Source organism: Podarcis filfolensis, assembly GCF_964270895.1.
Source record: "Podarcis filfolensis genome assembly, chromosome: 6".
NCBI classification, from domain to species: Eukaryota; Metazoa; Chordata; class Lepidosauria; order Squamata; family Lacertidae; genus Podarcis; species Podarcis filfolensis.
Window position 1 is genome coordinate 90076790 of NC_139609.1, and position 25208 is coordinate 90101997.

Here is a 25208-nt window from a genome sequence, read left to right on the forward strand (position 1 = left end):
CTTGATGAGACGCTGTGAATTTAATTCTTGTTTCAGCAGGGCTCTTATATCTAGTGTTGAGTATTTAAGTAGGGCTAGAAGCTTTAATCGGTTTAATCAGTAGATGAATCAGCTAAAGCCAATTTTAATCAGCAAGACTGACAGCTGAGAACACACTGATTTTTTCCAAGGCTCTTTTGGCACCAGTATGTTACTCTAAAGACCCAATCCTACGCGTGGCAACTCAAAAGTTAGCTCCGCTTAATTTAATGGTGCTCACTGGAAAGTGTGTTAGGATTGTAACACACACAGCAATTATTTTCTTAAAATGAGAGATCGCTCAGGTGGTAGATCATGAGACTGTTAATCTCAGGGTTGCGGGTTTGAGCCCCTCATTGGACGAAAGATTCCTGCATTGCATGGGTTGGTCTAGATGATCCTCATGGTCCCTTCCAGCTCTATGATTCTATGTTGATTTTTGTTTTGTTTCTTAAAACTGCAATTTAATTATGTCTACTCCATAGTAAGTCTCACTGAATTCAATGCACCTTAATCCCAGGTGAATGGGATTGGGACTACAGCCTAAATTGCAATATTTCTCATATAGCCTTCAGGCTCAGTGGATATAGTGAGGCATACACAGAAGTGAGTTGCTGGGTAGGATAGACCTGCTCTGCCACTTTCCTGGCAGGTAGGTCTCTGTTGCTTACTGGAAGGGAGCAGCACCAGTAGTAGTAGGAAGGGTGTTGTTGTTGTTGTTTAGTCGTGTCCGATTCTTCATGACCCCAAGGACCAGAGCACGCCAGGCACTCCTGTCTTCCACTGCCTCCCACAGTTTGGTCAAACTCATGCTGGTAGCTTCGAGAACACTATCCAACCATCTCATCCTCTGTCGTCCCCTTCTCCTTGTGCCCTCCATCTTTCCCAACATCAGGGTGTTTTCCAGGGAGTCTTCTCTTCTCATGAGGTGGCCAAAGTATTGGAGTCTCAGCTTCAGGATCTGTCCTTCCAGTGAGCACTCAGGGCTGATTTCCTTAAGAATGGATACGTTTGATCTTCTTGCAGTCCATGGGACTCTCAAGAGTCTCCTCCAGCACCATAATTCAAAAGCATCAATTCTTCGGCGATCAGCCTTCTTTATGGTCCAGCTCTCACTTCCATACATCACTACTGGGAAAACCATAGCTCTAACTATACGAACCTTTAGGAGGAAAGGTAGCAAGGTGCAAAAGCACTGGCAGAGCCAACCTTGCTGGTGTGTTTGCACTGCACTGACCTCCATCAGCCAAAGAAACAAGAGCCATTAACTGCTATTCAAGCAAGAGCCCTAATAATCGAAGCTTAGCCTGACTTGGAAGTGGATTTTTTTAAAAAAATGCTTGCAGTCAAGGATGGGAAATCTGTCAATTTTGGTTGCTCTCTTGTTTCTCATGTTTCCCGTCTTAAGCTCACTTCAGCAAATTTCCACATCTCTTTGCTGTTTTTTTGTTTTTAAAACGTCCTCATGAAATTTCATCAGGATTTTAGTGCCAATTTCTCCAAATATATACATTTTTGCATGCAATATTCCCTGAAGTTTTTGCACTTTAAAAAAAACTAATACATGCATTTCAATGCACACTTTACCCCAGTATATGCATTTTTGTACACGTTACTTAGCTAGAGAACTGCACTTCAAAGTTTCAAAGGATGTCTGTGTTTAGGTTTGTGTGTTGTGTTGGAAAGCACAAACGAAGTAGGTTTGCCTTTAAATATGAACAGAATCAAATTTCTCCCCTATCCCTACTTCCAGCTCACCACTTTGCTCTGGCCTGGAAGACTGGATGGCTTCCTAACCATGACAGCTGTGTTCTACCTTCTCTGCTGGAGGCAGCATGCCTCTGAATACCAATTGCTGAAAATCACAAGTGGGGAGACGAGAGTTGCTATTGTGCTCATGTCCTTCTCGTGGGCTTTCCATGGTCATTTGGCTTCCCACTGTCCCAAAACAGTTCATGTTCCATCCCAGGTTTATATTTCAATGGGGCAACCACGGGTGGATCTGCACACAGGAACAAAATAAAAAAAACCCACTATGTAAAAATTGCATCAATTTTTTTCCTCTCTCCAGCGCCATCTGGTGTTGCATGTTTATAATGCATTCAAAACATTCCTTTTTGACTAATGTAGCTGAGTCCCACATGGATAAAATCCAAGTGGCTGCCCCATTGCATCAGTTGGCCTTTGGGAATTCTGACTAAGATGCTACAGTACCTGTTAAGAGTTTTCTAATTGAGTCTCTATAAAGCTTTACAAATAAAATAAAAGATATAACTCGCCTCCCACCACCATTTTCTCATAGCATTGTGCAGAACACACATGGCATTGGTTTGCTGTGCTTTGCCCTACCTCCACCTCACATCTTTGGCTCTTAGGCAAATGCATACCACAGTGACGTGGATGTTTCAAGAAGTGGTGGTTCAACTGTTCTGGGGAAGGTAGCAAGGTTTGCAGTACCCAAACCCATGTATCTAAGTGGAGAGAGGAATAATTGTATACCCCCATTTATGAGTGTACATAATCTGATACAATGTTGGCGGGAGGTGGTTTGTAGTTTAGGAGCTAGAGTGTTGGACTGGGACTTGGGTTCAAATCCCAGCTCAGTCATGAAGCCCACTGGGTGACCTTGAGCCAGTTGCTGTCTCACAACCTCAGAATTGTTGTGAGGATGTAGAGAAGTATGCACCATTTTGAGCTCCTTGGAGGAAGGATGGGGTAGAAATGCAATAAGTATGAAGGTGATGGACTATATGGGATTGGCAGAAATGACTGGCAGAATCCGGGACCAGGGAGAAGAGGCGGTGGAAGAAGATTGGAAGAAATTTAAAGACTATCTACAGAAATATTGCAAAATTAATGAATGTTAGAATGATGTTGGATAGAAATTAAGTGGTTTCCAGCTGTAATGCTTTAAGAATATGGAAGAAGGGTATAAATAGGTAAAAAAAATAATTAAAATGGCGTTGGATTGGAAATAAGTGGTATTAGTAACAAAGTTAATAAGAATATGCAAAAATGAATTGATAATGGATGAAAATACTGAGTTAAAGGATTTGCTGATTTGATTATTTAAATGGGAATACAAGAAGGGGAGGTGTGAGGAAGTCAAAGAAACAAGCAAATGAGTTTTAAATTATGAAAAAGAATTGTTTTTAATTTTTTGTATTTTTTGTGTGTGTTTATTCTTATTTTTTTGTTTTTTTATTATGTGTTTTTGTATATCTGTTTTTGTAAAATCTTAATAAATATTTCTTTTAAAAAAAGAAAGAAATGCAATAAGTACATAAGAAATAAAAGTCCTATATCTGATTTAAATGTCACCCAAAGTTGCGGCTTTAAAAACTCCCTTTTAAAAAAGAAAAGAAAAAGAAAAAATTAAATTAAATTAAATCTTTACTTCCATTTTTCATTGAATGATCCATAAAACACTGGCTCCTCTGGAGGGATGAAAGGGAGATTTCTCCTCATGCTAATTATAAAAATGCCAGGCTTGGAAGGGTGGGGGAAGAGAGGCAGGTTATGATTTCTTGCATTAAACAAATTTTATAGCTGCAAAGAGTTTTAGTGGCTCTATTTGCAGATTTGGACGAGTGCCAGCTTGCTGTCATTAAATCTGTCGATCTTAAGTCTCAGCTGCACTTATTCAAAGTGGATATAAATAAAACTTTGAAGCCTATTAAAGGAGCCAGTCATGTTTTAGGGTGGCCTTCAAGACCACTTGTTGGGGGCTTTTCTTTCTAAGCCTGGCTCAGCGTGGATTCAGACAACTCTCCTTCTCTTTACAAATGTTTCATTCAGTGGAAAGTGCAGTCTGTTCATCCAAAGAGGTTCAGCGATGGATTGTTCAAACACTACTGATAGGTACCATTGGGTGTCAGGAGTGGCGTTCCAATTTTCCTGCCACTCAGAGTTTGCTAGTGACACATAGTGGGACGCAGGTGGCGCTGTGGTCTAAACCACTGAGCCTCTTGGGCTTGCCAATCGGAAGGTCGGCAGTTCGAATCCCCACAACAGGGTGAGCTCCCTTTGCTCTGTCCCAGATCCTGGCAACTTAGCAGTTCGAAAGCACGCCAGTGCAAGTAGATAAATAGGTACCACTGTGGCGGGGAAGGTAAACAGCGTTTCCATGCACTCTGGTTTCCGTCATGGTGTTCCGTTGCACCAGAAGCAGTTTAGGCCTGCTGGCCACATGACCTGGAAAGCTGTATGTGGACAAACGCCGGCTCCCTCAGCCTGAAAGTGAGATGAGCGCCGCAATCCCATAGTCGCCTTTGACTGGACTTAACCATCCAGGGGTCCTTTACCTTTAATGACACATGACTGACAGAAGGAGACAATATGGGGAATTAAATTTAGAATCATGCATTTTTTAAAGCATCAAAACTAAAGTTTGGTTGTTGCGGTATTGGAAAGCACTGATTTTTTTTCCAATTTGCTCATGATATCACAACCAGGTTACAATTAGGGATGCTTTGATTGTTCACTTGTTTTGCTTTTCAGGGTAAAAAAAAAAATCTGCTCAGCAGTCCTATTTCCTGAGAATAACTTCTTATTGCTGTGAATGTTCAGGCTTCTACTACCATTTTCTTTCTTTCCCTCCCCCCTCCCCCCTCTCCCAAACCAATCTGTTGTTTCTTTGGTGGCATTTTCAGCCCTGATTAGGGCTTCATTCTCCTTCATAGGATGATCAAACCTCATTGGAGATACCAAAATGCAATGACAGAATCATAGAATTGGAAGGGACTCTGAGGTTCATTTAGTATAACCCCTGCAATGCAGGAATATGTATCTGTCAAACCTGCAACCTTGGCATCATCAGCACCACACTTGAACCAACTGAGCTTTCATGTGTGCAGCCATTCCACTTTGGCTACCGCCTGAATTCGCTGTAGGTTAAATTAAGCTAGCTTAGAGTGAGGGCACAGATCACTAGAGGCAAAATTTAGCTAATTTAGAGTGAGGGCAATATTTCCTGAACAGGTCACACAAGTGATACTAGCCAACCAGGAACATGAGAGGAAGCACAGCTTTGTGAATAGGCCACCACTTTAATCCTTTTTGCAGCAAAGCAATTCCAGAAAAATCACTGAAAGTGATGTGCTTTTCAATTCTGAGACCAGTCTTTGTGACAACCCTCTCCCCTTTGATTCAGCCAAAGTTACAATAGTTAAAGTGTTTTTCTGTCATGGTGCCAGGTATGACAGACAAGAGCTACTTCGGTGCTTGCAGAAAAATTGATGACACAGTTGCCGAAAGCTCTCTCAGGTGAGGCCAAATATATTTTAAATGCCAAGTAACGAAATAAAAAAATGTTTTTGTTCTTAAAGGGATGGGGAGAGAGGGAGAAAGCTTTAAATTAAAAATGAGATTTGAGGATAAAGTGAGGGCAAACATCAGCATTTAGTAACTACAAACATTAAGGCCAGCCCAAGATACAGGCCACCTTATCTAAAGTAAGACCAATGGTTTGGGATGAATGGATTTGTCAATGTTGGTTTCTCCTTTTTCCATCTTAGATTTGTGAACATTTGTGCACGAGTGGTTTTTTTTTTTAAATGCCCTCATTAAAGTTCACCACCAATTTTCTCCTAATATGCACATTTCCACAAGGAGTTTTCCTCAATGTAATGTATTTTATATGTTATGTTCACTAATGTATGGATTTTTATGCAGACTTTCCCCTAATGTACACATTATTTGCTTTCAGAACTGACTGCAAAATTTAAAGAAGTACAGTGGTACCTTGGTTCTCAAACATAACCTGTTCTGGAAGTCCATTTGACTTCCGAAACATTTGAAAACCAAGGTGCGGTTTCCTATTGGGGCCATAGCTGTCAACTTTCAGATTTGAAAATAAGGGATCAGCAGCCTCACCTGTCCTGGGGACAGTCTACAGGATATCTAGCAATCCGAGATAGCCACGGGAAGCAGCGGGAAACAGCCCTGGAATAAGAGGATTTCCCGCAAAAAAGGGGAAGTTTGACAGCTATGATCGGGGCAGGCATTCCGGAAACAATAGCCGACAGCCGCATCGGACGTTCACCTTTCAAAAAACGTTCAAAAACCGGAAAACTTATTTTTGGGTTTTCTGTGTTTGGGAGCCAAAATGTTCGAGTACCAAGGTGTGCAAGAACCAAGGTTCCACTGTACAGATTTTAGAAGGATACCTGTGTTTCCATTTGCATATTGCTTCAGAAACTGCAAATTATGTAGTTTCACATTAAAATGCACATTGAAATGAATTTCTCCATTACCAATGCTCCATACAGCTAGAGTCCCATCCCTAGCCAAAGGCACCAGGAATTGAACCAATGACCTTTTTGCATGCACAATAGATGCTCTACCATTAAGCTATGGTCTTTCCCCTTGATATTTTTCATGTACATGAGGGAAAGGGAGTCAAAGAGACAGCACAAAATGAGAGGCAGTCAGTTCTGAGGGATCCAGTGAGGGTGTCATTGAAACCTGGTGTCGGAAGGCTGGATTCACAAAGGCACAAATCCATTTCATTCAAAAACCAAGCACTCGTTTCTTCTCAAACTCTCCCTCCAAGACTGGTGTGACCTGCAACAGGTTCTGGATTAAGGTTCTAGACACAGACTTTTTTGTCCCTCTAATCAGGAATGAAGGAGCAAGATGTGCCGAAACAGAATTAAACAACCCCTTTCAGCCCAAGGGTTGCATTCCCTAATGTGCAACCTTCTGATGGTCACAGGACATTGGTGATGGTGCTGGGGAACAAGAGTAGTGGATGCAAATCTGCATACAGTGGCTCACTCCACACATGAACAGCTCTCTTCATCATCCATCCAAGCATTATCATACTTCAATGATACATTCCAGCCAGACCAATACACTCAAGGGAAGCACTAGACCCTCCAAGTGTCCCCATTTTCCAGGGACAGTCCCGGATTTACAGAAGCCATCTTTGTTTCTGATTTGATCCCAGAATGTCCAATTTTTCCTTAGGATATCCCTATTTTGAACAGAGGAATGTTGGAGGGTATGGATTTATCCAACTCTCCAACTCTCCAGCCATTATTTGTAAAATAATAATAGTAATAATAATAATAATAATAATAATAATAATAATAAAATGTTGGAAGCTGCCCAGAGTGGCTGGGACACCCCAGTCAAATGGCTGGGGTATAAATAGTACAAATTATTATTATTATTATTAGTAGTAGTAGTAGTAGTAGTATTAAAGGTAAAGGTAAAGGTACCCCTGCCCGTACGGGCCAGTCGTGTCCGACTCTAGGGTTGTGCGCCCATCTCACTTAAGAGGCTGGGGGCCAGCACTGTCCGGAGACACTTCCGGGTCACGTGGCCAGCGTGATGAAGCTGCTCTGGCGAGCCAGCGCAGCACACGGAAACGCCGTTTACCTTCCCGCTATAAAGCGGTACCTATTTATCTACTTGCACTTAGGGGTGCTTTCGAACTGCTAGGTGGGCAGGAGCTGGGACCGAAAGACGGGAGCTCACCCCGCCACGGGGATTCGAACCGCCGACCATACGATCGGCAAGCCCTAGGCACTGAGGTTTTACCCACAGCGCCACCCGCGTCCCATATTATTATTATTAATGACGTCCATATTTTCATCAGAGAAATGCTGGAGAGTATGAGACACTGAGCAGGGCAGGAGAGCATTGTTGTCTTGGAAGTGGGGACATGTCCTGGAAAGAGTTTCAAGGGCCAGATAGAAAGGTCTGGAGGGCCACATTCAGTCCCTGTGCTAGAGGTTCCTTACGCCTCCATTTCATGCATTGCACCAAAACCATGTCTTTATTAAATCACATCACCTGCAACACATGTAACCAGCTGAACGCCAAACTCCCCACCCCCATCAGAGCTTGTCCTCCTACTGAGGTCATGGAATCCCCCCAAGCCACTGAGCTCCATTGTATGGCTTTTATCTTTCGACGTAACAGCCCCATCTTCCCATGAAGTGTTTTGACTTCACAAGACCTCTTTGCTGGCTGGGCAACAAGACTGGAGAAGGGAGCTGAAGGCACAGTTTCTGCAACTTAGAAAGCGAACTGTATTGAGTTGGTGGGGGGCAGGAAAGAAAGTAAGACCTTATCACGTGACCAGTTCCTTCCAGGCCTTGGTATACGCTCTACAGATCATGGGTAGCCTTAAGGCCCCAGCTGGAGAGCAATCCAGTTTACAAACAAGGAAACTGTACATGCCCCCAAAGTCTTTGTGCATTATTGAAAAGGGCATTGGGCACCACACTGTGCCAAAGGTAAGGAGACGAGATGTTTTCAAAGCTCCATACCCCTCAAATGGGTTGCTAATTCATGAAGAAAGCTACCTAATGCTTTGATCTCAGCAGACAAAAACATAACTGACTGAACAGTGCTATGGTATAGCTTCTCTTCTGTGTCAGTCATAGAATCATAGGCCTCTGATAGAGCATCGCTTGCCCTCATTACCTTACAATGGCCCTGCTGCTTCAAGAGATATCTCAGGAGGCCTTCTTTCTTAGGTACCCCAACTTAGTACACTCCAGATGTTTTGGACCAGAGCTCTCATCACCCTCAGCCACGTGCAGATGAGGGGAGTTGTAGTCCAAAATATCTGGAAGTCACCATGTTGGTGAAGGCTGCCACAGGGTTATGTGTGTCAACTGGTTCACTGGTCACCCGCAGCCTCAGGCTGCCTTGAAGGTGCATTCTGCCTTGAGTGACACAGCAGTATCAACCAAACAGCAACTCTGTGTGTGTTCCATCTCTGAGCAGCTCTGCAACAGAGGCCACAGGAGTCCTTAAATAGGGCAAGGTGAGGGGCCACATCAGACAGTGCCAGGTTTACACCGCCAGTGGAAAGGATTTCAAATAGTAGGGGCCCCAATATGTGCCTTGTATCTGTGCATTAAAAATAAAAATCAGTCTGTTTTTGTGTTGCTCTTTGCTCTCTCTCCGCTCCCTTTAATCACTTTCAGGTTCTGAGCCACTCTATTTAAATGCAGTTCTGTGCTACACATTCACTATAATGGGGAATCGAAAAACTGTTAAAACTTTTTCACCTTTTGGCCAAAGTGGATGAAATTTACAGGCCCGGAGTTCCTCCAGAGTGGATTAAGCCAATCAATACTGGATCCAGTTTCAGTATTGGTTCCTATTATTTTAACATTGTTGAGGGAAATGATGGGTTTTTCTCCTATGAGAGGCAGTGTGGTGTAGTGGTTAAGAGCGATAGACTCGTAATCTGGGGAACCGGGTTTGTGTCTCCGCTCCTCCACCTGCAGCTGCTGGGTGACCTTGGGCTAGTCACACTTCTCTGAAGTCTCTCAGCCCCACTCACCTCACAGAGTGTTTGTTGTGGGGGAGGAAGGGAAAGGAGAATGTTAGCCGCTTTGAGACTCCTTCGGGTAGTGATAAAGTGGGATATCAAATCCAAACTCTTCTTCCTCTTCTTCTTCTTCTTATTCTTCTTCTTCTGCTGCTGCTGCTGCTTCTTCTTTGCCTTTCATTTCTTCCTTCTTAGCCAGGGACTGCCTTTTCCCCTCATTATAAACTAACAATAGTGTTTCATTCAACATTAAGAGAGATTCTGAGGGGGGGGGAGGATTAAAGTATTTTGCCTCCCTCTCCCTGGTCAAGAATATTAAGTGAAATGCCGCCACCCAATTTCACTACCCAAAATAGCATGGAGAAATTCAGGGGGCTCCTTTTCACTGTCTTTCAGGGAAAGTTATCCAGTCTTCTCAGCAAATCCGACACCCAAAAACCCTATCAAAAGGAGAAATCAGGCAATGTAGATGGATGGAGGAGATAAAGGCCAGCTGTCTCCCCCTTCCCCAAGTGTACAAGGCCTCCATCCTAAAATCCCACATCAGGCCCCAGAGTGAGGAAGCTGTGCTCAGCCCTACAAATTAATATATATCATTCTTGTCTTTGATCCACAACTTGTGCATCTCTTGGGGTTACCCAAAGCAAACAAAACAACTGGATCGTCATTCATGTATTCTGAGTTCCTCTCTGTTCCAACATGATTCATTGAGGCAGGGTTATTACATTAATCCTATCAGCAATCACTGGTACTATAGAGGTAGGTATTTGGAGAAGAGCTCCAGGACCACCCTAAATAGAATGACCAGGAGGATCCTCAAATGAAGAAAAAACAGCTGCCTTGCCATATTCTGAATATGCATTACCACCAAAGAGCTCTCCCTATTTCCACAGTAGGACCATTAAATCCAGAGTCCAGAATTACCTAACTGCACCACGGTCAGCAAGATTGGTTCATGGTTCTTACATCACAGTGAATTCGATCGGATAAATAAGCATTTACCTAACGCTTTTGCACTGAAATCAATGAGGTTTAAAAATGTACTTAAACATATGCAGCATCAAGCCTATTTTCATTACAGACCAGTTTTCCCCCAACCTGGGGCTCTTGAATTTTTTTTTGTACTACAACTCCCATCAGCCCTAGCCAGCACAGCCATGCTATCTGGGGCTGATGGGACTTGTAGTCTAAGGCATCTAGAAGACACCAGGCTGGGGAAGGCTGATGCAGCCCTTCATAACAACAGACTTTATGGAAACACTTTGCTGTTTAATTAAGGAAGCCTTTTATTTGTTTTGCACATTGCTGTTTTTAATGGAAAGCTTGCACGCAAACACTCATTCACATCCTGCGTCTCCCAGAGCATTAAATCACTGCCGTGACGGCCAAGTCCATTTATTTAAACAAAAGAGCAGAAGTGGGCTTCAAGGAGTGCACCTTGTTTACGAGATACAAAACCCTATTAATTCCAGTAGAAGGTGCTCTGTGCATTTAGTGGTTTCAGACTTTCACAATGTACTCTCATATGGCATAGCAATAATTCCAGCGATAATTGCAGGGATGGGGTGAATTGTTCATTTGAGATATCAGGGCTAGGTTCTTCTGCAAAACCGTATGAAGTCACGCACAACACATCTGTACTTGCATATCCAGAAGTTATTTTTTTTAAAATTTTGCTTTTTAAATTTTAAATTCTATTTATAGACTAAAAGATCTTGAAGTGGCTCACATACACAATAAGTACCAAAAAACAAAAACAAAAGAAACCCCACATCAAATTATTCACATAACAAAACACATAGCCAAAATCCATATACATAAATTGATTTATTGATTGAGTTTATATACCGCCCTATTCCTGCAGGTTTCAGGGTGGTTCCCAGGGCAGCTCATACACATAATATAAAATGAATATAATCAGCAGTGTGATAGAAAATTTCAAGCACCACAACATACTGTCATCCAACCGGTCTCACTCATTTCACACAGCCACTCCTATAATTCACTACCTCAAACATTACCTCTGTCAACCACACATACTCAACAATACTACAACTCACATACAGAGTGTCACTGTCAAGCATACACAATAAGATACACTTCTAATATCTGAAGCAGTCATGGTCGCCTGCCCTTCTCCTATGTTTTCCAGCTCCTACCTTTTCCATGCAGAAAGCTTGTATCAATTGTGTTACTTTGCTTTAGCGTTCAGTTTAGGTTCCACCCATTCTGAGGCATTATCAAATATGATTATCAAATGGACCAGTCTCCTAAGATACGTTATCCCACAGCTCATTCCAGCTCATTTACCCATCACTTTCCTTCAGGGAAAATAGGTTCTTTACAGAGGACCTCCCAACCAATTAAGATTGTGCAACCATAATCAGCCAGTATGTGACTGACTCCCACCCCAAAATAGCAAGAGTCTGGAATAATAATAATAATAATAATAATAATAATAATAATAGATTATTTATATCCCGCCGTCCCCAGCTGAAGCCGGGCTCAGAGCACCCTTGATCAGTTCTGTCTGAAGAGCATGAGAAGATTTGACCTTTCTCGTATGTTGTCTGTGACTATACGTCTCTTTGAATGACTCAGAGAGAAGAAAAGTGTTGCACTGTACAAATATTTGTTTTAAAGGCCATCTGGGATCTGGATTTGATGCTTCCATTTGAAGGTGGAGGTGCTGAAAGCAGGACATGAGCAAACCAATACCTGTTCTCAAGAGACTGTACCAGGCATTGTTAAAAAAAAACATTAGCATGCTTCGTAGATTTTGGCCAAAGCAAGGAGAGAGGAAAGAGAGTGGCATAGCTGGACCAAGAAGCAAGAGGGTTGTTTAATGATGTGCTGGACTATGCAGGGGAAATATGGAAAAGGAGCAAATCAGTGCCTTGGAATGAAACTGTTTGTTAATTGATGCAAATCTTGACTTCCTTGGGGGGGGAATTGCTTTGAATTTCTCCAGCAAATGTGACCCCTCCAGAGATACTGTTGTTGTTTAGTCATTTAGTCTTGTCCGACTCTTCGTGACCCCATGGACCAGAGCACGCCAGGCACTCCTGTCTTCCACTGCCTCCCGCAGTTTGGTCAAACTCATGCTGGTAGCTTCAAGAACACTATCCAACCATCTCATCCTCTGTCGTCCCCTCCTCCTTGTGCCCTCCATCTTTCCCAACATCAGGGTCTTTTCCAGGGAGTCTTCTCTTCTCATGAGGTGGCCAAAGTATTGGAGCCTCAGGTTCACGATCTGTCCTTCCAGTGAGCACTCAGGGCTGATTTTCTTAAGAATGGATAGGTTTGATCTTCTTGCAGTCCATGGGATACTAACAGTATATAAACAATACTGGTGAACAGTATGTTGTAAAAACAGCAGCAATATGAGGAGATGTGAACCCCTGTCTCTCTTATATTAATAAGCATCATTATTAAGAAAACCTTCATATTGAGCTATATAAAGTGCTGGTTTGTAGCTGGATAAGGTTTGTCCATGGAGATAGCTGGCATCATAAGTCCTCCTTTTGGGAAGCTAATATTTAAAGCCAATGGAGGGCAAGGGCTCTATGTGTTAGAACACATTGCTTTGCATGCAGAAGGTCCCAGATTTAATCCCTGGTGTCTCCGTGTGTCTGGGTAGAGCAGGGAAAGACTCCTGTCAGAGACTCTGGAGAGCCACTGCCAATCAGTGTTGGCATTGCTGGGCAAAATGGACCAGTGATCTGACTAGGTATAAGGCAGCTTCCTAAATTTCCATTTTCTAATCCAAGCTTCATCATTTCAGGACCCAGGACAGGGACCATAATGTGTTGCACCTAGTGAGGTCAATCCAGTAATGTCCTATATTCCATCACAGTTAAGTTCTAAATTCTATCACAAGACTATTATCAATTACAGACAGAAACATGTCATGCTTTCTCTCCCCACCCCATTCCAAATTTTGCTTAACATCCAGCTTGATGAGAAGTTCTGGGGAAATTGAAAACTTGTGCATGGCTTTGTGTCTTTTTGAGCCTAATAAAAGTACAGTGGTACCTCGGGTTACATATGCTTAAGGTTATATACGCTTCAGGTTACAGACTCCGCTAACCCAGAAATAGTGCTTCAGGTTAAGAACTTTGCTTCAGGATGAGAACAGAAATCGTGCTCCAGAGGTGCAGCAGCAGCAGGAGGCCCCATTAGCTAAAGTGGTGCTTCAGGTTAAGAACAGTTTCAGGTTAAGTACGGACCTCCAGAACGAATTAAGTACTTAACCCGAAGTACCACTGTATTAACAAAATGTCTTTGGGATTCCCCACCACCCACCCAACAGAACAGCATTCAGAGTGTGTGGAACTCCTGGATCCTTTGTGTAACTTATGAATCCATCTAATTTCACCCCCCCTTTTCTTCCCCATCTTTTTTCTCCCCCTTTCTCCCATCCACCACTGGGAGCCAGTGTGGTGTTGTGGTTTGAGTGTCAGACTGGGACCTGGGAGACCAGAGTTCAATCCCCACTCAGCCATGGAGCTCACTGGGTGATCTTGGACCAGTCACTGCTTTCCAGTCTAACCTACCCTACAGAGCTGTTGTGGGGATTAAATGAGAAGGGGGAGAACCATGTATACCATCTTGAGCTCCTTGGAGAAAAATGTGGGATATAAATGCAAGAAATAAATCTAGACATGAATTTCAACTTGGGCTATGTTCTATGTAATGTCTGAGAATACATCTGTTGGCAGTGCTGCCAGGTCTTCTCACATATGTGGTTCAAAGCTTTATGTCTTGCTTCATTCAGTACAATGTGAATGGAACATGCTAGCTGCAATGCTTATTTGCATTATAGATTTGCACTTTTCTGCATGAACAACCACTGTTCACATATCATCATCTGAAACGTCAGGGGCAATTTAAAGATGGAGACTGACAATATTTTCTTCAGAGTTGAAGGAATTTGAAAGAAGAATCATTGCTGGTGTCGTATACAGTCATTCAAGTTTTCTCTCTAGAAAACAGGTGTTTCAGGTTTCTATATTGTTTCCAAAGCCTGAAAAACCTGTTTAACTGGAAGCAACATGACAAATACGGTAAACAGGTATGTATATTGTATATCGAGGGACACGGGTGGCGCTGTGGGTTAAACCACAGAGCCTAGGACTTGCTGATCAGAAGGTCGTGGTTTGAATCCCTGCAACAGGGTGAGCTCCTGTTGCTCGGTCCCTGCTCCTGCCAACCTAGCAGTTCAAAAGCACGTCACAGTGCAAGTAGATAAATAGGTACCGCTCTGGCAGAAAGGTAAATGGTGTTTCTGTGCACTGCTCTGGTTCTCCAAAAGTGGCTTAGTCATGCTGGCCACATGACCTGGAAGCTGTACGCCAGCTCCCTCAGCCAATAAAGCGAGATGAGCGCCGCAACCCCAGAGTCAGCCACAACTGGACCTAATGGTCAGGGGTCCCTTTACCTTTTATATTGTATATCGTAGGAAACAGAGACTCTCTCAAGTCAACCCTTTTCAACTCTACAAGCTGTCTCCAGTCTAAGGATGCAATCCCATGCACTCTTATCAGGAAGTACCGGTAAGCTCCATTGAACTCAATGATATATACATGCATATGATTGCTCCATGAGTCTCATGTACAAAAATGCTCTTACAGTCTGAACTGATGCTTGTTTACATAGAAATATGTTCAACTGAGTTTAAACTGAGTACATCCTATTAGATTCAGTTAAACTTCTTTCTATGTAAACATGTATTGATTTAGACTCTCAAGTAAATGTGGGTAGGATTTCAGCCTTTGCCAGTCTCAACCACCCCAGCTGAAGGTAAATGTTTGAAAGACACCTGTATCTCTTTCTCCTCAAGCTGTCTGCCTATAAGCCTTAGAAAATGCAAAGGATTGACCTATAGGACTTTGGAGGCAATCTTTAGAGCACTTATTTTAGAACAGCCCCATCGACTGCTCTGAAATAAGTCACCTGAGATCTGCAACATTTGGCAGAGAATGAAAACAAGACGATCTCTCATTCCTGCAAAGTTTTGACTGGAGTTTGCTGCAGAGCAGCTCCTGCACACTCCCCTGGAATAATAGCATAAGCACTAAAGCAGGTAAAAGAAATCCACACATGAAACTTCTTCCCATGCTAAAGGTAAAGGACCCCTGACAGTTAAGTCCAGTCACAAACGACTTAGGGGTTGCAGCGCTCATCTCGCTTTACTGGCCGAGGAAGCTGATGTTTGTCCACAGACAGTTTTTCCGAGTCATGTGGCCAGCATGACTAAGCCGCTTCTGTCGAAACCAGAGCAGTGCATGGAAACACCATTTACCTTCCCGCTGGAGTGGTACCTATTTATCTACTTTCACTTTGACGTGCTTTTGAACTGCTAAGTTGGCAGGAGTTGGGACCAAACAACAGGAGCTCACCCCGTTGCAGGGATTCGAACCTCCAACCTTCGGATCAGCAAGCCCTAGGCCATGGGTAGGCAAACTAAGGCCCAGGGGCCAGATCCGGCACAATTGCCTTCTAAATCCGGCCCCTGGACAGTCTGGGAATCAGCATGTTTTTACATGTGTGGAATGTGTCCTTTTATTTAAAATGCATCTCTGGGTTATTTGTGGGACATAGGAATTCGTTCATCCCCTCAAAAAATATAGTCCAGCCCCCCACAAGGTCTGAGGGACAGTGGACCGGCCCCCTGCTGAAAAAGTTTGCTGACCCCTGCCCTAGGCTCAGTGGTTTAGACCACAGTGGAGCATTTTGAAAAGTTTGGGAGCCAAGGACTTATCGCCACTGGCCATGCTCCCTAGAGGCTGGCTGGCTGGCAACTCACAGATCCCCTGGTTTAAATTAGGATAGGAAATGTTGCCCTCACTCTCGATTGACTTCGTGATAAAGCTATAGATGGTGTTGCTGCATGATAATGTAGCATCATCACAAAGTCAATCAGAATGAGGGTAAAGCCTCCTGCCCTCACTGTAGGGCAGCATTCTCCAACCTTGGATTCCTATAAGCTGTTGGGCCCATGACTGGGTACCAATGATACCAAAAAAGGTCAAAATTAGCTGCTCAGCCCACCCCCTACCCATCGTCCTAAGCCAACAGAACTAATGAGACATATGGTCCAATAATGCCCAGAGACCCAAAATTCAGGAAAGCTTCTCTGGAGAGAGCTATTTTCCACTGCCACTGTTGGAGGCAATGCCTCTGAATGCCAGTCGCTGGGAATCTTAAGTTGTGTTCAGGTCCCATAGGCATCAGGTTGACCATGGAGATAACAGCGTGCTGGGTTGCTAGAAGGGCTTTTGGCCTCACCCAGCAGAGCCCTTCTAGTGTTCTTAACTTAGGGGACTCCAGGGAAGGAAATAGTAGTGCCAGAGACCAAGATTCTTGGAAGCATCATAGGTGCCTCTGGTAAGACATTGAAACATGTAGTAGCAGTGAAAACGCGAAGCCAAGAGGTGTTTTAGGAAAACTTCCCATCCCAGTTCTCTGCCACCACCTTCAATTTCCCCCCCAAAAGATACAGCAGAACTTTTTGACTCAGCTTTACCATTGCCTCATTTTCAGAAGGACAGATGTGGAAAGGACAATGGTATTGCCCCATCAGCACAGAGGGAATCCAGGCTATAACAGTTCTAGTAGCTAGAAAACTGGCCCTCGGTCATCTACCGTATTTTTTGTGCTAGATAATATTTAAGGTTGCATCTCTGCTATTTTATTAGCAACCTAGCTGTGGTTGGAAACACAGACCTTGGCTCAGAGTTCATTCATCCCATTGGTTTTATGAAGAAAATAAGGAGTTAGGATGATATGAGGTTCACCACTAAAATTTGCCTTCATCTACTTTACCTTCCTTTCCTTTATTTGCTTCTCCTCATACCTCTGTCATCACCAAGAAGAATTTTCCTGGGCAGACCTCAGAGACAAATATATATATATAATGCTTGCAAGTTTTTATGCCGGCGCTTAGATGTGTTGAGAATACATTGGCCAATGCTGGATTTGGAATAAGGCAAAAGATTACTGGGAAACATTTGTATACAAAAAAAACCCAGAAGCTTTTCTTTGGGGAATTGTGGGATCAAAGTTATCTAAACAATATAAAAACTTATTTATGTATGCAACCACGACCTCAAAAAATGGTATTTGCCCAAAGATGGAAGGAAGAAGAAGTCCTGACGAGAGAAGATTGATTACAGAAATTAATGGACTATGCAGAAATGGCGAAACTTATTAGAACTCAAGACAACAAAGTCTTTAATAGGGAATGGAAATCATTTACTGAATATTTACAAACTTATTGTAAAAAAATCAAGACATTAGCAGGATTAATGTAAAAACGTGCAGTTTTTTTAAAAAAAACATTTATGAAACAGATGGGAAAAATATGGAAATGCAGGGGGGAAAGAGTAAATATAAGGAACCGCAGAAAGAGGGGCAGGGAAGTCGAATTATAATATGTAATGACCATTTTGTTTTTGTTTGAATTGTTTATTTGTCTCAGATGAAAACTCTCTCTCTCTCTCTCTCTCTCTCTCTCTCTCTCTCTGTGTGTGTGTGTGTGTGTGTTATATTGCAACCTCAACTTCCTGTCTGGAGTCAAACAGGATACTTTTCTTTTTTATTTGTCTTATCTGCATGAGGGACGCAGGTGGCACTGTGGGACATGGGTGGCGCTGTGGGTTAAACCACAGAGCCTAGGACTTGCCGATCAGAAGGTCAGCGGTTCGAATCCCCACGACAGAGTGAGCTCCCATTGCTTGGTCCCTGCTCCTGGCAACCTAGCAGTTCGAAAGTGTTACGAAAAAGGAGCAATGCTGCTGAGTGCTCCAGATGGCTGGAAAGCCAAACAGGATGTTGATGTTTTGGGACTGTACCGTGGGAACAAGGGACAGTCTATTATGTGCACTGAGCACCGGATGTTAGCTCAGAGTGTCACATGACCCTGTACTGGAAGTACATGGGAGGAGTTATTCTCTCTCTGCTGTTGATGTAAAGAGAGTGCAGACATGTTTTCTCTGCACTGCTGGAAAGACAGAAATAAAGGCATGTAAAGACATTTCTGTCTGTCTCTTCCCCCTCCCTGGGGATGGCAGGGAAGAGGGGAGGAGTGGTTGTGTTCTTCTCACGTTCGTGAGAAGGATCGGCCGATAGAGATCTGGCCTTGTCTTGCCGGGAGCCGAGACGGGGGAGATCAACAAGGAACTCAAGCCGGGCACCTGGAGAGTGGCCAATTCCTCTGACTGATTAGGGCTTGAGATTCCGACAGAAAGCACGTCAAAGTGCAAGTAGATAAATAGGTACCGCTCCGGCGGGAAGGTAAACGGCGTTTCCGTGCGCTGCTCTGGTTCGCCAGAAGCAGCTTAGTCATGCTGGCCACATGACCTGGAAGCTGTATGCCGGCTCCCTCGACCAATAAAGTGAGATGAGCGCCGCAACCCCAGAGTCGATCACGACTGGACCTAATGGTCAGGGGTCCCTTTACCTTTACTCTGCATGAAACACTTTGAATGTCAGAAATGCACCTTGTAAATGCTAAGTATTATTCATGCAGGTGACTGAGAGCCAGACTAGATGCTATGCAGCAGGGAGGACACAAAAAGGGAAGGGGCTACTACTGGATGAAGATGATAGCTCCCACTGTAGATGGCTTTAAAAAGGGATTAGGCAGCAAGGGAAAGATAGGTTGTAGATACCTGTAGATTATTTTATCTCAAGTTTTACTGCCTCCCTCCTCTTCTAGTTGGTTCGTGTTCGATCTTTCGTTAACCTCCTGACTCCATGATGACCATATATAAGGTAATAATCGGAATGGATTTGTTTCCCAGGAGTAGTAAACTCTATATTTCTTTGTTTCTTTTTCCAGCCAGCAGTCTTACCAGACTATTTGTTTTTTGCACTCCACTGCAATATATACCAAGTTCCAAGACCAGGAACACAAGAGGCTGTCTTCTACTGAGGTCAGTATTGCCTGTGGTGACTGGCAGAAGTTCTGCAGGGTTTCAGGGATGAGTTCCTTGGACCTTCCGGATTGGACCTTGGACCTTCTGGATTAGCTGTAGTTCCTGAGTCTCCTTCAAAGGTAGCCCTTATACATAAGGAAACACCACTTTCCACATTAAGAATATAAGAAGAGCATGATGGATCAGGTCAGTGGTCCACCTAGTCCAGCATCCTGTTCTCTTAGCAACAATCAGATGTCTGTGGGACCCAAACATGAGAACACTCTGCCCTCCTTTGGCTTCCAGCAACTGGTTTTCAGATGAATGAATGAATGAATCTTTATTTTCGTCAGCCATCGGCCATAGCAACAAAACAGCAATGTAGTATACAAAGGACAGAAATAAAAAGTTGATTATATATAAATGCACTTTAGGGTCCTGAATCAGCAGTCAAATAATGGACCTTATTCTGATTGCCCCAGCTAAAAGCCTTGCAACCTTTTCTGTCATCTCCTCCTCTTGATCTGCCAGAAGAAAGGACACTGTGGCAGTGGTTGGGCGACCCAGAATGGACAATAAGAGAGGGGTGATAATCTCATTTCTCAAGTCTTTATACAGAGTGCAAGCCAGAAGGGTATGCGCCACTGATTCGGTACTGCTATCTCCACAGGGACATAAGCATTTTTCATGTGGAATCTGTAGCAGTCGTCCCTCAAGTACAGCCGAGGGCAATACATTCAATCTTGCAAGAGGTTTTCAGAAGCTTTGATGCCTCCAACTGCAGAGGCAGACCATACCTACTGTGGCTAGTAGCCACTGATTGCCTTTTCGTCCATGAATTTGTTCAATCCTCTTTTTAAGCCATCTGTGTTGGTGGCCATTACTGCCTCCTGCAGAAGCCACCGCTTAACGACGCACTGCTTCGTTAGCATTACGCCATTGCTTTCCCCCATCAATGCATGAAGTCCAGGAGGCTGCATTCAAATGCAGCCACTTGTTCCTGCAAGGCAGCTGCGTAGACCCAAGGGCAAATGTACGTGCATTTCACTCAACATGATGTAATGGCTGGAGAGATGCAGCGCCATATATCAAATCACAGAAAGTGTAATGTCAGCTGAAAATTCTGAAAACATTGTCTTGTTTTAAAAGGACACACTGTCTTTTAAAGAGCTTGCTCCCTCTCCCTCTTGCTTATTCTCTCCCTCCCGCCGGTACTTAGGAGGTGATTCATAGACCACTGATCTTGGCATTGTCTGGAGATGTCACAAAATCATCCTCTCATTTCGGTTAACTGCAAGGCTGCCTTGCTGCCCGGGCTCTAGGGAGTCACTGGAATGGAGGTTCTTGTGAACTGTTGCTTCAACCTCTGAACTCCTTGCCAGTTTTCTGTTTTGACAGAAACGTTTACCCTCAGTGAAAGGCATGTTTGTCCTATTCACTTTCTGAAGCTGAGCCTAGGCCCATTTCCACATATCCTTTATCTGTTCCTCGTGTGTCTGCCTGTCTTCTCCTTGTGTTTTCGTCCTCAAATGACATTTAGGTTGTAAGCTCCTTACAGAGAGGAATCTGTGTACATCTCTCTGTGTGTATGTGTGTCTTCTTATCTTATTCTAAAGCAAGAGATGGGGAACCTCAGGTCCAGGGACAGAATGTTGTTGTTGTTTAGTTGTTTAGTCATGTCCGACTCTTCTTGACCCCATAGACCAGAGCACGCCAGGCACTCCTGTCTTCCACTGCCTCCCGCAGTTTGGTCAAATTCATGTTAGTAGCTTCGAGAACACTGTCCAACCATCTCGTCCTCTGACGTCCCCTTATCCTTGTGCCCTCCATCTTGCCCAGCATCAGGGTCTTTTCCAGGGAGTCTTCTCTTCTCATGAGGTGGCCAAAGTATTGGAGCCTCAGCTTCAGGATCTGTCCTTCCAGTGAGCATTCAGGGCTGATTTCCTTCAGAATGGATAGGTTTGATCTTCTTGCAGTCCACGGGACTCTCAAGAGTCTCCTCCAGCACCATAATTCAAAAGCATCAATTCTTCGGCAATCAGCCTTCTTTATGGTCCAGCTCTCAGGGACAGAATACAGCCCTCCAAACCTCTCTCTCTGGTCCTTGGGACTCTCTCCTAGCTGCACCCTTCCCCAGGACATCTGACCCTCTCTCCACACCACCTCCATCACTGATTCTTCTCAACACGCATCTCAAACACATTTTCCTGGGTGGAAGGTGTCCTTGAGCGGTGGTAATGCTGCTTACTTGCCTGACTGGAGAAAGTTGGGTGGGTGTGTAGTGAGGCTCTTAGACACACCTGGCTTTTGCATGGTCGGGACCCCATCTGCACTGTCCCCTGAAGCAGTATCACACCACTTTCAAAAAGCCATGGCTTCTCCCAAGGAGTCCTGGGAACTGAAGTTTGTTAAGGGTGCTGAGAGCTGTTAGGAGACCTTCCCCTGTTCCCTTCGCAGAACTACAATTCCCAGAGTTCCCTTGGGAAAGGAATTGATTGCCCTTAAAGTGCAGGAGGATCTCTGAATCGTCTCTTTACTCTTGCAAATAGTTATATAAGGATGAGAAGCTGTTCTTTTTTCAGAGGTACAAGAAATGGGGGGGGGGGGGAGAGAGGGAGCCAATGACTGCAGCAGGCTGCCAATAAAATGTATGAAGGCAATTTCTGCGTTTAAGGCATTTCCTCGTGGAGGCCACTTCAGTGCATTGGTTTCTTGTCACAGTCCATAGTGAGGATGACAAATCTGACTAATTCATGTTCCCCCAGTCAAACGACTTGTCAGTGTTCTCATAATAATATATAAGCCTCTGAACCAACATCAATCAGCATCTGCAGGCTTCTTTCTCAATCTTTCCACTCAGAAGGGAGGAAATGCAGCAGAAAGCATGGAGCTGGGATCGGAGAGCCATCGAACCAGCTGATCTTACATGCAAGGCCGGGAAAGGGAAAGAAATGCATTTGTGAATGTGGAGGAGAAGATGGCATTGCAACAGCAAGGCAGTAGTCTAAGAGGGGTGTATTTTCCACATTTCCAGATTTAATATACTGTGTGTATATATAGGAATATAAGGTAAAGGGACCCCTGACCATTAGGTCCAGTCATGACCGACTCTGGGGTTGCGGCGCTCATCGTGCTTTATTGGCTGAGGAAGCCGGCGTACAGCTTCCGGTTCATGTGGCCAGCATGAGTAAGCCGCTTCTGGTGAACCAGAGCAGCGCACGGAAACGCCGTTTACCTTCCCGCCGGAGCAGTACCTATTTATCTACTTGCACTTTGACGTGCTTTCAAACTGCTAGGTGGGCAGGAGCAGGGACCGAGCAACAGGAGCTCACCCTGTCGTGGGGATTCGAACCGCTGACCTTCTGATCAACAAGTCCTAGGCTCTGTGGTTTAACCCACAGCACCACCCGCGTCCCATATATAGGAATAAGTCCCAGCTATTCTCCCATGCAATCATTAAATAAGAAGGGTAGACTTTATTCTCCAGTCCAGTAGGATGAAGTATGTGTATTTGGCTATAAAACTCAGTTTCTCACAGCTGTGAACTGCTTGGCATTGAGGGACTGATAGTCACAAATCATGATGGGGGAGGAAAAGCATTTAGTTAACTTTTATTTTATTTTATTTTATACTAATATATATATCATGAAAATATTGGCATGTTTACAACAATTATATGTAAAACCATACAAGAGAAACCATGTAAGAACCATGAAAATCAACTGACGATTATGGAAAGGTATATTCTTAATTGTCTGCAAAAGCCTGAAGGAATAGGAAAGTTTTCAGCAGGAATTAAAAAGTTGAAACAGAAGGCAACCATTATATTTAAAGGAGAGCCTAGCTAATGCACACTATCCTAAAGACTCCAGGGACCAAAGCACAGAATCTCTCAAAATTCACATGTTTTGGAATGTGGCAGTGTGGTCCTCCAGCCAAATAATTTTTACAAAACTGTATATACCGGGGCAAAGTGTGCATAAAAATGTATGTATTAGTGAAAATAACTACAACAGATGTATTATATTAAGGAAATTTGCTCTGCCAAAAAAATGTATATTCGGTAAAATTGCATGCAAAAGTTGTATGTTGCAAGGAATTTGTAGTAAACTCTGAATTTGCATGTGGATTTTTTATTATTAAAAAAAATCACACATTGTAGAAATGGGGAGAATTTAATGAGAAACTGTAAATGACAGATTCACAGACCCCTAGTTACAAATTGTGTTCATCTGGGCTGACCCAAACCAGCTGATTGTTTTTTGTGAAGATTCTCAGCAGGACAAGAAAACCAAAACCTCCTTTTCTAAATGGTTTTTCAGCACTCCTGAACAAACATTTGTTTGTTGAAAATGCTCTCACTCTCCATCGCCTTGATTCACCCTCACTGAAGTCATTGCACAATCAAATCTGATTGACCATTTAGCACTGTGGTGCTGTCCTGTTCGCTATGTGATTCCTGATGGGGGTGAATTTCTCTCTGGGAAAGAGAAAGAAGAAGATGTCACTGAGGAGAGGAAGTGCCAAATAAGCTTCAGACAGAGGAAACAATGAACAAGGTCAAAAAAAAAAAATGGTAAATAGATTTGGGCACTGCTGGTCACTACAATTGGCAGATGTTCCAAATGAACTTCTGGAATGACATGTCTGGGAATAAATCATAAAAAAACTTGTGGATTATATTTTGACCTTACCCTACTTAAAAGAACTCCAGCTTCTTTAGCAACTTCTTAGAGTTGCTTCACTGGATAATGGACACTCCAGGTGTGATTCTGAATCTCCATAGCATTGTCCTGGTTCTAATCAGAAGGCTGGGTCAAGTCAACCATGTTTTTCTCCCCTTAAAGATATGCGGGGTAATTTCAGGGATCCTCTGGAAGGGAAGGTGTGGCAGAGTTACTGCAACAAGTTATCTGGTGCTTTGTACCATTTTAATTAAGTTTCCTAGAACAGTGCTGGTGAGACTGGGATCCACTGGTAGATATTTGAGTGATTAATGCAGGGGTCAGCAAACTTTTTCAGCAGGAGGCCGGTCCACCATCCTTGTGGTGGGATGGTCTATATTTTGGAGAGAGAAAAAGAACCAATTCCTATGCCCCACAAATAACCCAGAGATGCATTTTAAACCAAAGCACACACTCTACTCATGTAAAAACACCAGGCAGGCTCCACAAATAACCCAGAGATGCATTTAAAATAAATGGACACATTCTACTCATGTAAAAACATACTGATTCCTGGACCATCCATGGGCCAGATTGAGAAGGCAGATTCTGCCCCCGGGCCTTAGTTTGCTTATCCATGGATTAATGTTTCCCAAAAAATTGAAAAGGGCAGTAGCAAAATGACTCCTCTGCTCCAAATTATACTGTTGGATTTTTGCATGGAAGGGTTAGGAGTCCAGTTCTGGTATTCAGAACAAAGTGTTGGGCTCAGACACTTTAGTTCTATGTCTTTGCACCTGGCCCTGGTTGGTGGATCTTGGGATTCTAGCAAAAAATGAAGTAGATTGCACAAACCTGAAAGTCTGCCCACCTTATGGATCCAGATTCAAGATGGTGCCTGAGCATCAACCATCACAGGCTTCTATCAAATCTATGCATAGATTTCTAAGGGGGAAAAAACATTGTGGAAATGGTCAAGATAATGGGACCATTCAACTTGCTCCCTAAAAGCCTTACCCCTTACATCCAGCGCCATCTTGGATATGGATCTTCTGAAAGGTCTATGGCTCATATCAAGGAGGAAAAGATAAGGATTAATCCCTATCCATTGAGTCCCCCTAGTTTTGGTCATTGTCTTCTCAAAACAGTAGCTACTAAGAGAGTGTCACAAAAACAATGGGGTCGCTCCCCCTGCCTCATTCCGTCTTCCATATTTGAAGCACCATTTGAGATGCAAATCCACACAGAAGGCCTTCTAGAGAGCAACTTGAATGTTTCCATATTTAAGATGGTGCCTAGGAGGGGTAGTTT

At 43.5% G+C, this 25208-nt stretch overlaps 1 long non-coding RNA gene across 1 annotated transcript in view; it reads left to right on the plus strand.

Moving 5' to 3' along the window:
- LOC310764894 overlaps window positions 1–23819 on the plus strand; it is a 101495-nt gene extending 77676 nt beyond the window's left edge. Inside the window, exons 2-3 of the long non-coding RNA XR_014549330.1 lie at window positions 19158–19251; window positions 23556–23819. This is a non-coding gene — a long non-coding RNA (uncharacterized lncRNA). The remainder of the gene's footprint in view (window positions 1–19157; window positions 19252–23555) is intronic.
- Window positions 23820–25208: the final 1389 nt, after the last annotated feature.